The 14,046-nt window shown below is 38.5% G+C and overlaps 1 long non-coding RNA gene across 1 annotated transcript in view; it reads right to left on the bottom strand.

Annotated features, from left to right (window-relative positions):
* LOC146020613 (uncharacterized) overlaps positions 1-6,272 on the bottom strand; it is a 110,087-nt gene extending 103,815 nt beyond the window's left edge. The window contains exon 1 of the long non-coding RNA XR_014450817.1: positions 5,801-6,272. This is a non-coding gene — a long non-coding RNA (uncharacterized LOC146020613). The remainder of the gene's footprint in view (positions 1-5,800) is intronic.
* Positions 6,273-14,046: the final 7,774 nt, after the last annotated feature.

The raw sequence follows: 14,046 nt of genomic DNA, 5'->3' as shown, positions 1-14,046 counted from the left end.
CACAATGATGTACAAACACCCCTGACTGTGTGGAGTTTGTATATTCTCCCCTTGCTTGCATATGTTTCTCCCAGGTACTCCAGTTTCCTTTCACACTCCAAATATATAATTGTAAGTTAATTTGCTCCTGAAAAAATTAATTCCAGTGTGTGCGCACATGTGGAAAGTAATATAGATGATACTGTATGTAGACAAATATGCTTTCTCAGACTCTGGGAGCAGCACCAATCCTGTGAAAACTTTCGGGAAGGGAATTTTTGTCCCTTTCTGTATAATACATACGGTAGTCTCAATCTCTTTAAATTGTGTCCTTTTAAAATGCTAACTGAGGAATAAGTCTAGTGCAGTGACTCTCCCCGTTTCTGTTTTAGGGAATATCGGGGCAGATGTATCATTAAGCGTTTTACGTTTGTGAAATAACGAGTCACGCTTCTCCTGCATAACGAGGAGAAGCGGGCACTCGTTATGGGGAGATGTATTAACATCCCCCAAGCCGATAAGGAGAGCCGTTATGCCCAGCGTTAACGGCTCTCCTTATCGGCTCCCTCGCCGCCCCGCACATGCGCACTCCCCGTCGCCCCCCCTGCCCGGCTTACTGGGCATGCGCGAGATCTCGCAAAAACCGCGAGATCTCCAGCGCAGCCCAAGCCAGACGCAGGGCTAGTGTTGTCCCCATAGTGGGGGATAGGACAACGCTAGCCCTGAGCTGGCGAAGCGGCCGGGGCGAATTACCGCCTTGAAGGCTGTTAATACATCGCCCCGGCCGTTAATCCCTGGGGGGGATTGCAGGGACAGCCCCGCCGAGCGTAACTCGGCGGGCTGTCACTAGCGCACGTTAGGTGCGCTAGTAATACATTAGGGACAGACGTAATCCCCCCCAGTTAACCAGCGTTAAGTGCATTTTTGCACTTAACGCTGGTTAATACATCTGCCCCATAGATTGTAAGCTCCACTGGGTCCAAGACTTCCAAATATTCTCTGTAAAGCGCTGTGTAATATATTTGCACTGTATAAATAACTGGTAAAAAAAAAATGAAAATGAAAAGAAATAAACCTGGGTACACATTTATCGGGTGATCAGGCCAACAATTGATTTAGCCGATAAACAGCTTACAATTCTCCTGTAATGGTTGGGATCATGAGGTTGCATCTTTTGTGCTGTTTAATAATTTAGACACCAACATCTCTGTCCCGTAGAGTTCCGTGCACACTGTACAGTGCATATGAGTATACAGTACACAACTGTTTGGAGGCATTTACCCCAAAAAAGGACAAAACCATGTGCACTGCAGGTGGGGCAGATGTAACAGGTGCAGAGAGAGTTAGATTGGGGTGGGCTGTGTTCAAACTGAAATCTAAATTGCAGTGTTAGAATAAAGCAGCCAGTATTTACCCTGCACAGAAACAAAATAACTCCCCCAAATGTAACTATCTGCACATGCTACATCTTCCCCACCTGCAGTGCAGCATGGTTTTGTCCAATTGAGAAAGATTTTGTTTTGCGATCAGGTCTGAAACAGGCCCTATATCGAGCGTTTGATCATAAGCTACACATAGGGTTAACAGAAAAGTGTCCCTTTAAACTTGTGTGGCAGCCAAAGTGCATCTCATTTATAGGGTTACTTACATCTAGTAGATTTTCTGTTTTTCTAAAGTGGACAGGTCCCAAGAAGAGCTCAGACAGCTGCTGTCTGTAACCCATAATATAGAAGTTTAGTTCTTCGCTAGATAGCAATGCTATATACAACATTAAACATTTATGAGATGGGTTACTTGCTAGACACTCACATCTTTGAAAAAATAAAGGGTGTAGGACACTCTCCATTTGAGCTGAAATATGGGCGCTCAAGTATGGGTAGTGATTCAGCTTACACATTTTCCAACAAAGAAACATGACAAGTACAGTAAGCATTGCCTTAATGGGGTGTACACATGATGTGATGTGGCAGGGTTCTGGCTTCGGCTGGCAAAGAGGGAGGGATGGCGCGGTGGAGGGGGAGGGCAACGGGGCCCATGTCCCCATGGCCCTCGTTCCAAAAGTATTTCTACTTTCCATTCCAATGCTTCGTAACGATGAAATCGGGATCGGTGGGGGTGGAACATGGTGTGATTTGCCCTAACTTGCTATTGATTTTTGACTATATAAGCCCAAATCACACCGTGTGTGCGCAGCTTTACCCTGTGGTCTTAAATCTAGAAATGTCTTGCGAAAAAACACTGTTCTGTTTTAAACCAACAAGTGCTGATTTTTTGTATTGTAGATGATGATGGGGGAGATTTATCAAACATTGGAGGGTGATAAAGTGGAGAAAATGAATCATAGTCTGTAATATGGCAGTTAGAATAGCTGATTGTTTAGTTAGTACTTTATCTCTCCTCAATTTTTTTTACATCTCCACCTAAAAGAGTAAAATGGGTTTGTTTGTTTTTGCAGCCATTGTAAAATAAAGTGTAAAGGGACATGGACTTCAAACTTTTTGTTTCTTGACTTGTGTTTTGCACAGGAGAGTAATGTTGGGTACACAACAGGGTGATCTCAGTCTGATATGTAGTTTCTGGCCAAAATCGGCATATCGGCCTGATTGTTTAGTGTAATATGCGCGCGTTCACCACCATTAGCTATATCTTCTGCTTCATTGTGCTGTACAGAAAACAAAAAGATATTGCTAGTGATGCCGTTCTGCCACTCCACCATGGCTAGTGTGTATCCACTTGCTGTTGCATGGTCCCATCACCCACAATATTGCCTGGGTACACATTGCTCTAGATAATACGTGGCTTAAATGTCTTTATTATATTATCTATGTTTTGCTTAAATTTTTTTTTATAAAAGGCGGAGAGGGGAAGGGTAGAACTGTGTTCCACCACCTGTAATGATGAGGTGGAACTAGTTTCGACTCCACCTTGGCCCGGCACAGTATTTCTAACAGAGAAGCATTCTAATTTGCAGGGGGGTGTCAAAAACCCTATTACTGGCCTTGGCTCTGCCTAATTGGGGTGAGCGGATCCCACATGAGTCCTGGTGGGAAGACATGAAGCCCTCAAGTAGAGCTTCAGGTCTTCCCACCAGGCCTTCTGCACTGTCCACTTCTCTTCCTCTAATACAAATTAGTTCAGTTATAAAGTAAAGTGAATCTATCTGCAGCATAGAGAGGTGAAGTTATACTCACATATGCTTAGTTCTTGACTGGCGGCAGTACTAGTTTAAAGCCGATGGAGGCCCCTAGGCAGTATTTTTTGGGCTCCAGTAGCAAATGGTTTCCAAATATGTTAGATGTGAATCTGGTATCTATGGTTTATGCACTTTAAGTTATTAATGGGTAAATTGCATTAAGACAAAGTGCAGGGCCTATATGGTGGTGCATACTCTGGCTATTTGGTAATCCGGCACTGCCAGGGGGTATAAAGAGCAATGGAGGAGCTTCAAATGGGCTATGTGACACATACTGAATGCATTTAAAGTATAAATTAGTGGTTTGGTTTAGTTGAAAACCAAACATACCAGAACTTTGAGTTTTGAGTCAAACTGAGTACTGGTTTGGGTCACTACTGTGTGTGCTGTATTTAATGGTTTGAAAGTCCCTCCCCTATGATTTAAGAGCCATCTCACACTGAAAATAACTGGAAATTAATGTTATCGATGCTAATAAAAATGTAAGAGCAACAGGTTCCAAAAATTTCAGGTTTAGCCAGTAGCGTAAGTTCGTCCCAGTTGCCCGGAGGCAAGATAAATATTGGTGATCCCCCCACACACACATTCACACACCAACCTTATATAAATTCATGTATGCATGTGTGTTATGTATATTATGTTAAAAAATAAAGAAACTGTGACTTCTATGGTCCTGCTGGGAGGGGGAGTCAGCTACAGAAGTGATATCAATGACTTTCAATTAACTAATTCAAACTTGCAGGGGAGGAGAGGTGCCCCCTTGGGAGCCGGAGCCCGGTGGCAGATGACTCCATTGCCTCCCAGAGTTACGCCACTGGGTTTAGCTTTTAAAAATAAAATCACATTTAAAGGAATCCAAAACACTTGCGGGTGGGTTTGCCAAAACCAAACCAAGATCAAACATTCAACTAATTTAAAGCCGCTCTCTGCAAATGTTTATATCAATATATTGACTTATTACTCCTTTAGAAAATAATATGGCTATGTTAGCATTCCTTTAATTGAATTATAAACTGATTTTACAAATGACTAAATTCTTTCCAAGTGACTGCTTCATTAATGGGAACCATTCTGCTACATACTGTATAGTAAGAAAGGGCAAATGCCTTCAGTTTTGTTAATGGTGATTTTTTGCTGTCACTGTTGGATTTTAAACGTCACTCTACAGAGTGGGTAAAATGCTGGTATGTTAAGTCACATGAATATTGTCCTGTCACCAGTAGCTTTGAAAGACATTAGTGTAATTATGTTTTACTTGAGTAACTTCAGTTATTGCATTTTTGTTGCCGTTTAATCCTTTAAATCCACAAGGATTTGTTCAATTGCAAATACAGTATATTTAGCTCTGTATGCAAATGTAGCAATTGACCATTTCATGATCTACTAAGGATATTATTTTGTTATATTCCTTTGCAATCATTTTATTTGCTGCTTTTTAAATATAAGCATTTATCAGAAAATTCTAGTATATAAACGACAAATAATGTTTAAATGAACATATTTTGAAACAATATCGGTTATTAGAGAATACATTTTAACAGCACCAGTGATATTATTCTGTTTTATAAAAATATTTTCTTTTATTACAGATTTCAATTGTCGGTAACTAATTATGCTGTATTTTTGTTTTAGCAGTTAGTTTTCATTTCCATACTGTATCTTAGATGTTTTCAGTAATGTCAATCTATCCATTTCCCTCAAGGTCATAGACTCAATACAAAAAGAGAGAATTTAATGTTAATTTTATTTATTTGCATATTTTAAATCTGACCTTGATAAAATGGTAATTGTGTTTTCTAACTTTCAGAATAATTTGAAAGACAACATTAGCTGTATAATAACTGATGAAATCATGACAATGGTATACATCTAGTACAGTATTTTCTCAAATATATTTATCCATTGACATGATTTCCTTTTTATCATCGACATTATATAAAATAGACATAAATGCTTCTCGGTGGAGAGCATCCAACTACACAGATGTTTTTCGAAGAAAGTGTTTACATTTAAATAAATGCACAACTCAGTCCAAACAACAGAAACAGCAAAAAACTACAGAAAAAATGGTAATTAGCAGTTACTGAACTACAGTACACTGAAAACAGATTAAAGTAATCAAATAGACAGCACCTAACTAAAAGACAAAATAACAAACAATGCCCGATCATATACAGTATATTACTTACAGCTACATTTAATTGATTAGTCCTATTAGATAACACTAACATTGTCATTAGTAGGCAATGGTATAATAAATAAAAATAGCAAAACAACAACAAAAAAGCAAACACGTAATTCATTTTAAAAATAGCAAAGTGCCTTTGTTGTGGTCTTTTTTTATACATTGTTTCAGCTGATGCATTCACTAAATCGCAGAACACCTTTGCAGGTTTACAGGCATAACAGCAGCAACAACAGCAATATACAACAGTAATAAAAAGGGCAATGCAATAAAGCAAAAACAAAAAGGATACACAGCATAAGAAAGAAAAAAACATATAGAAGTTATTTTCAAGACTGACTAGTTTGTTCTAGCTAAGTTTAGTTTTGCTCCAACTAATGAAGTCCTAATTAATGACACCACTTGTTAAATACAATGCAATTCTTTGTCAACGGTACATTTACCTGACATATCCCCTTCTCTCCAGCTCGGTCCCAACACAAATCTTCTTCCTTTCAGTTTTTTTTTTCTCTCTCCATCTTCTATGCTGCATGGAACAGTGATCCTGCATAATCCACAGCATAATGCAGCTCTTTTTCCTACAGAAGAACTGCTTTACCTCTTCCCTTATAAATCAGACTAATGGAACCTGTAGATTACATTGATCTTTTCACTATGTGGTTTTCTCAAGCATTTGACAGACTTTCTCACTGCTTATAAAACCCAGGCTTTTCTGAAGTGCCTTTAAAAAAATATATAAAAAAAGAATAAAAATTTGAACTTTTTTTTAAGCCTGATCCAATTTTTTTTTTTCTTTTTAATTTTAGCAATTGAGCATGTCCCATACAGGGAGTAAAGTGTCATTTCTCTCAGAACTCGCCTAGAAACAGGTCTGGTATTGAACACACTTTTGTCCGATTCAAAATCTCCCCTAACAAATCAGATGACATCTAACTGGATGTCACAAGAAGAGACTACAGTGACAGTTCACTTATCCTTTTGCAAATCAATTCTCCCACAATGCATCTGTCAGACAACTCTCACTCGGTGAAAGCAATTTTTCTTGCTGCCTGACACTGTAATTGCTCTGAAATTTTCAATGAACGTTTTACAAGATCTCCCCTGAACCACGATGAAAAACTTAACTTTGGCAGAGAGAGAGAGAAAAAATGATAGGCTGACAGGGGAAAAAAAGATAAAAGGCCCTTTCTTTCTTTTGCTAATTTTTTTTTTCAGTGCCATGCTGGCTGGAACAGGAATTCTTTCATATCATCAGCAAACTGTTAAACACAAGGATAGATTACGTCCATTTATTTCATCAATCAGATTAAAAGCTCTCCCTTGCAGTGTCCTTTACTTGAGAGCTGTCTCTCGGGCTCTGTGTGGCTCCACTGTGGTTTTGGATCACCTTAAACAGACAGGCAGGAAAACTATGTAAATGATAGACATTTAGTAATATTAGGACCACAGCACAGTGCTGGAACATAATATTTTATTGCCCTAAAATATATAGTCAGTATGGAAGATAAAAACCAGAATGAGAAACATATAATTTTTTGGATTTACTTCTGTAGTGTAAATTAACAACACTCAACTTTTTGGAATTTGTTTTAAATCTGTGTCTTCTCTCTTCACCCATCCCTCCTTACCCAGTGCCCATTTTCTGCTTCCTGATTTATGAATATTTATGGCCTCCCAAAAGGATGACAATAAGACGTAATGCATGTCACACGCTGTGAGTCATAACATGTCCAACTGAATGTTATTGAGTGGATAGTTCCATTATTAATATTATTATTGCGCATTTTGTTGGAGGAAGGTTCCTGTTTTGCATATGTAAAAGTTACTCAAGGCCGAAAAAAAACTGCTAGCAGTGATACCATGAGTTAGCAGTCAAATAGTATATACACACACACACAAAATACACAATGCACGCATATGCAATTGTTATAGAAATCACAAGTTTCATCTAAGGGGAACTTTTTGACATTGGGGGGCAAATATTTATCTTATTGTTATTTTCATTATTATTTTTAATGTTTTGTTTTGTTTTATATAGCACAGACATACTGTACTGTCAGTACTTGGCAACACTTATAATAATAAAAAAAACTGAATGGGTATTAACAAAACACGGCCTTATTCAGACGTGTTTACTAGGATGCATGTAATCGCAGCCTAGTGAACAGGCCCCTTAGCTGAACACCACCCCCCCCGGCACCTGAATCTCCTCGCTAGCATGCGAGGGGATGTGTACGAGAACACATCACGTTGCATTCGGCCAAACGGGAGAGAAACCATTCGATGGTCACTGACCACCAAAAAAAATTCTCCACTTAGTAATAAATGTCAGTCTAGAGCAGGCATGTCCAACATTGGCCCTCCAGATGTTGTGAAACTACACATTCCAGCATGCTTTGCCACAGTTTTACTATTAGACTCTAATAGCAAAACTGTGGCAAAGCATGCTGGAATGTGTAGTTTCACAACATCTGGAGGGCCAACGTTGGACATGCCGGGTCTAGAGTGACTTTTATTCCAGCTGCTATCCGCTGATTTTGGGGGGGGGGGGGCACGGATATCATGTGAAGTCAGCCACTGGCCCTGAGCAGACATCGCCATGCCTGTGTTCTCAGGGAAATGGCCAGTGTTTTTATGGGGACAGCAATAAAATGCTTGGCACTCCCCTGATTCCCCCCTGCCCATCCCCTTCCCTCCCCTCCTTGACGTGTGTGAAACTCGCCAAAGACGCTCACTCTGGGGTTTGCGCATGCACATATTAGCACATGCACATGCATGACCCCCCAAATATCGGGGATGAATTCCGACCCAAATGAATGGGTCAGAATTGTCCCCAAAGGCTCTTTTCAAATGATTATAATCTATATATTAACATTAGTTGAATGAACCTGTTTTACTGAGTAGATGTTGGGGTAAATGTAATAAGGTCCCAATTTGTAAAATTTTGAAGTTTAGTGCCATTACTCAAAGAAGGTCTTTAAAAAAATGCAATGGGCATGGTCTTGCAGGAAAAAAATTACCTTAGATTCCTGTTTTTGACCCTACGCCCAGCAGACATTGGCCACCATTTTCCTCCTTATAGTAATGGCCCTTACAAATTATGTTCCACACTATCATGCCCCTTACACAGCATGCCACACACTGTGATGACCCTTACACATTATGCCACACACTGAGAAACCCCTTGTAACATCCATTGCATTTTGCACTAATTGGGGAATAATGTTTAGTTGTTGTAAGTGCCTGGTGAAATGTACCTAGCGATGTCAGCTCACAACTTAATATATATTATATACTCGAGTATAAGTCGACCCGAATATAAGCCGAGGAACCTAATTAAAAAAAAAAAATGGGAAAACCTATTGACCCAAGTGGGACCCTCACCCGAGTATAAGCCCAGGGGGGCTTTTTCAGCATAAAAAATGTGCTGAAAAGGTAGGCTTATACTCAAGTATATATGGTACATCTTGCCATTTGTTTTGTTGGATTGCTGATCCCACCTCAGGAGGGAGCTAGCAGAAATCCTCTAGTCAGGGTGGCTAAGTGAATAGCTCCGGTCAGAGCTATTCTCTATGCTGCAAACCCACACACACAATTGAATTCCCCCCAATAATTATACTGTATTTTCTCCTTGCAATTACACATCATGGAAGCAGTGAGGAGCACTTGCAAATTCCAAATGTGGTAGAGTAATCCAGAGTGGAGATACTAACCAATCAGCTTCTAAATATAATGTATCAAATGCATTGTATAACATTAGCTAGATGCTTATTGGTTCATATGGACAACTTCTCCATCTGTCCTCTTTAAAATGTTTGATAAATCTCTCCCTTCCTGTTTAGAGTTTTTATGTCCCTTTGAATAGAGGGGAAGACATTTCTCTTTACTATAAAGAAGTTAAGGTAATGTGGTAACTGTTCATTCCAATGAATGTTGATTAAGGAGATTATTGAGTACTTGAAGATTTTACATAATATATACTATATACTATTGTATATAGTCCAAGTCAGGCAGTATTCCCATGTAAATATACTGTACAATTGCCCTAGTGCTTCTGTTGGTACCTCAGCCAGAGTCCAGCAATAATGCAGCAATGTCAGAAGTGTTCCGGTATGTAGTAAAGTCTCAGAGGCAGGTACAGATGGAGCCGGCTCCATCCATTGCCGGTGGCCGCCAGATTCTCTTCATTGCCGGCTACATCTGTATAAACACCAATGTTTTGATGCTCAGTTTCTTGCTTCGTCATCATGGTATAAACATTACAAAGCTTACACTAACCTGCACACAAATGATATCTCTTCAGGTAACTGTGTGAATGTTAAATGGCATAGGCCCAGCATTAAGGTGATGAATACAGCTGATACATATCAATTATAAATCTAATCTAATTCATATTCGATTATGAGTATTGGCAAAAGTATAGTATTTGAATAAAGTATTCCTGAGAATTGTACTGTCATGGCCCAGAACCCCATGTTGTACACCACTTATTGATGTACATAATTTATTAACAACATATTATTTTGGAATACATTAAAAGTAAAATTAACAACACCAATTGCAGCATCATTTGAATATGCCACATTGTTCAGAGCCGCCAGTAGATATATCAAGATCTGGAACTAAGGGGCTTTGGGGATGAGATGGTGCAATCTTTTTTTAAATTAAGATGTATGCCTTCAGATAATCGGCAACAAATTGGGAAACAACCAATCCATTTATATCCATGTTTGAGTCCATTTCCGATGACTTTCCTTCTTTGGAAGGCCCCTGCCTTCCAAAGAAGCAAAGGCGTAGGAACGAAAAGTAGGAACGAAAAGTTTCATGGAGGGCAAAAGGGCAAGGACTACTACAGAGCCAGAAGATCTATTTCCTTTCATTTGGTATCTTATTTTATGACAGTTATAACCATGACTGTGAGTATACAAAGACCCTTATTTATTAAATATTTATAAATGAAACACAGAGTTTTTATTTAAATAAACAAATCAATCGATTTCAATAAGAAATTTGGATACACATTAGACGACGATGCCAACAATAAAATATCGCTAACGATTTCTCTTGAACTGCATGGATCTCCTTGACAAATTATATATTATTTCACATTAAACAATATCATTACTGATATCATTCAGTGGCCACATCCGGAAGTATAGTTGTTATTGACAATATAGTCATGATTTTACTGCATGTACAGTAAGTAAGTAATGTACAGTAAGTGCATGTACAGTAAGTACAGTAAGAGGGGGTCAATGACGAACAACGGGAGCATGCATCTTTAATAATATAGTTTATATATATTACATATATCTTTATCGTGAACGATAATTGTCTAATGTGTACCCAGCTTCAGGCAATCTACATCAAAGATCAATTGATTAGTTATACTACGACAATCTATATTTTTAAAAAACTTTACAAGTTAAGAGCTGGCACCATGGCTTCAGAAAGTAGTATAAAGGACATGTTCCTCCATTTGACAAAAATACATTTCCTCTCTTCACTTCTGGTTACAAACTCTTTCAACTCGTCACACAAGTCCGGCCCACCATTTTCCAGAAGGAAATGTACGAATCAAGATGATAACTTTATTCTTGGTAAGCAGTAATGACAATAGATGGCAAGTTCAAATACATCTAATATCACTTTATCCCCATTTTAATTTCATTCATTCCTATTCACTTTTGTGTAGACATTTGTGCAGGGGAAAAATACAGTCTTTGCTCATCAACAGAAATCTGATTCCTCCACGCCCATGTTGGAAGGCTACATACAGTTTGGTAGACATTCCCAAATGCGGTCCTCCGCCAACAGTCCTGGTTTTAAATATACAGTATCTATGCTTGGCCACATTTAACTTAATAAGTACCTTAGTTAATATTATTTAACCATCTAGATATACTTAAAACCTAGACCACTGGGGTACCTTGAGTTCTTCATTTTGGAACCTCTTCAGTAGGACATACACTTGTTTTTGGGTAAATTAATATAATGAAACATCTACTAGTTCTTACAAACTAAATTGGTTCACATACCAAGTAGGCTGATTCCTCGAGTGCTAAAAGCATGCATGAATGTTCTCCAATTCAACTTTGTATCTATGAAGTCAGCATAATGAATTGATTGTGGAGAAGGTATATAGCATATTTTTTCAAGAGCATTAATATTTCAGGGCTGCGCTTTAGTGTCCAAACTTTTTTTTCCCCCATTCTCTGCGGAGAAATACTGTTTTATGAGAATGAGAAATAAGTGCAGGCTACTGCCATTTGTGCAGAGAGCAAAAATCAATAGGTGCTCTACAGCTGTTATTGATAGTTACATTAGGAGCACTATACATTATTACATTTATACGGCTCTCCACTTTACAAATGCTATCTCTAGAAAGCTGCATTTATTTATTGAGGTGGCTTTTTTTCATTCGTGACACAATATAATGTATGATAACTGATAATTCATTAAGGTAGCTCTGGCTTCCCCGGGTGCTTGAGGAGTTAAATTATATTAAAATGACATTTTCTCCTTTGGTATAAATAACGAAGAGGTTTTTTTTTATTAGAACGTCCCGTTCCCTTTTTAAAAATCTTTACTTAACCCTCAAAGTGCTAAGTGAATTTGTCAAAATAGGTGTAAGAATTGCCAAGCAAACCTTTTTATTCATCATACGATCTATATAGGAAATATAATCTATTTTTAGCCAACGTATTTTTATTTGAATTTATATAACAAATGTGAGCAACACTGGCATTTTTAGTGGATATTTTGATCATCTCTCACAGAGATCCAAGGGTAAATATTTTAAAATTTAAAAAAAAAAAGTTTGGCATCAACATGAATTGTAACAACTTTTGGTTTTGTAAGTTGAAAAAATGTTTTCAAAAACACTTTGTGATTATTAACATAAAAAAGGAGAAATGTTTTACATTTATCTAAATAATATTTTGTATGTTACAGGGAGCAGAAGAATGGTCTGCAATTTAATGTTCTGTGTGGCTGTCAAGTCAGGAATTCACGGACGTCATCAGATATAATGTAGGCTTGCAAACCCTAACATTTAATGATGCTTTGTGAACAGTTTTTAATATTGTTCTTTTTTTTTCATTTGTGTTAAAGCCTTACTATTCTGCCTACATTTCAGTTATGACCGGTAATAGTTTCTTGCATGAAAATAAGCCATTTATGCAATATTATTCTTAAAGGGCAATAAACCAAAACTTCAACTTTATCCATTAATTGGAATTTTTTTTAACAAAAATAAAAATGTTCACATTTAAATATATGTCTTTCAATATATTTACTGCCAGGAACAGATGACCAAAACATCAACTATTTTTAGGTTCCGCAGCACCTAAAAAAACATAAATGAGCAAAAAACAACGACTTATGGTACAAGATAATTTAAGACAAGTACAAATCTAATTGAGGAGATAGCACATGAGGACAGAGGGCCCTGCTTGTGAGAGCTTACTGTACATTCTAAAGGATTTTTTATTTTAAACAACTTGCAAAGTACATTTTTCTCTAAATGACAGAAATATGTTGCACTGCACGTGGGGCAGATGTAACATTTACTGAGAGAGTTAGATTTGAATGGGATGTGTTCAAACTGAAATTTGCAGTGTAAAAATAAAGCAGCTAGTATCTACCCTGCACAGAAACAAAATAACTCACCCAGATGTAACTCTCTCTGCACATGTTACATCTGCCTCACCTGCAGTGCAGCATGGTTTTGTCCATTCGAGAAAAATTATCTTTGTGATCAACTCTGAATCACATCCACTTCTCCTATCATTTTATAGAAGGTATTTGATAAACGCTTCCACTGAGCTGAAGTTTTGCTTTGGGTAACTCCTCCACTTGTCTACTTCTCCACTCCTCACTGCTTGATACATCAATGAGTTGGGGAATTAATAACATGGCTTGCCAGCTAAACTGTGAATGCGGTAGTTACTGCAGTTTGGTTTTATTCTGTTGGCAGATAGCGGTTTTAGATGGCGCTCAGTGCAAAAACACTACCACATTATAAGAAACAAAAAAACACTATAGAATTTTTAAACTACAATATGTGGGGCACCTAATGTGTGGGGGCCCGCGAATGGCCTCCCCTTTCTCCTGTCCCTTAATCCGGCCCTGCCACCAATTATGTTCATTTATTCTAACACATGATAAGTGCAAGCATCCCATTCTTACCGTATCGGGGTCAGAAGCCATGAAAAGTGATAAATCGGAGAGTGCTAAAGTATCAACCAATCAGCTCCCAACGGCCATGTTGCAGGCTGTGTTGAAAGTTAAGAGCTGGTTGGATGATAGTTTATCACTTTTCAAGGCTTAAGGTCCATACACACTTGGCGATTTTGACCAGCATGTATAGACAGCGATGACTTCTGTTATCGCTGGGGGGAAAGCCGCTCAGTGAATACACACTGAGCCGCTTTCCCCCTGCCTGGCGCTGTCAGCCAGGGGACGGACTGCTTTGCCTATTGCAGCGCTATGCAAAGCCGTCCTTAAAGCCGCTCATCTGCTGGTAATACCAGCAGATGAACAGCTTTCCCGGCGATGATGCGGGAGCGCGCAGCAGCGCTCACCGGGCATACACACTGGGCGGCTTTGAGCTGAAAGCCGCTCAAAGTTGGTGTTTTGAGCGTCTTTCAGCTCAAAATCGCCCAGTGTGTATGGGCCTTTAGTACAT

This window comes from Crinia signifera, chromosome 1, assembly GCF_055691185.1.
Source record: "Crinia signifera chromosome 1, ASM5569118v1, whole genome shotgun sequence".
Lineage (NCBI taxonomy): Eukaryota > Metazoa > Chordata > Amphibia > Anura > Myobatrachidae > Crinia > Crinia signifera.
The sequence above is the reverse complement of the archived record's forward strand: the minus strand, read 5'-3'. Positions and strand labels throughout refer to the sequence as shown.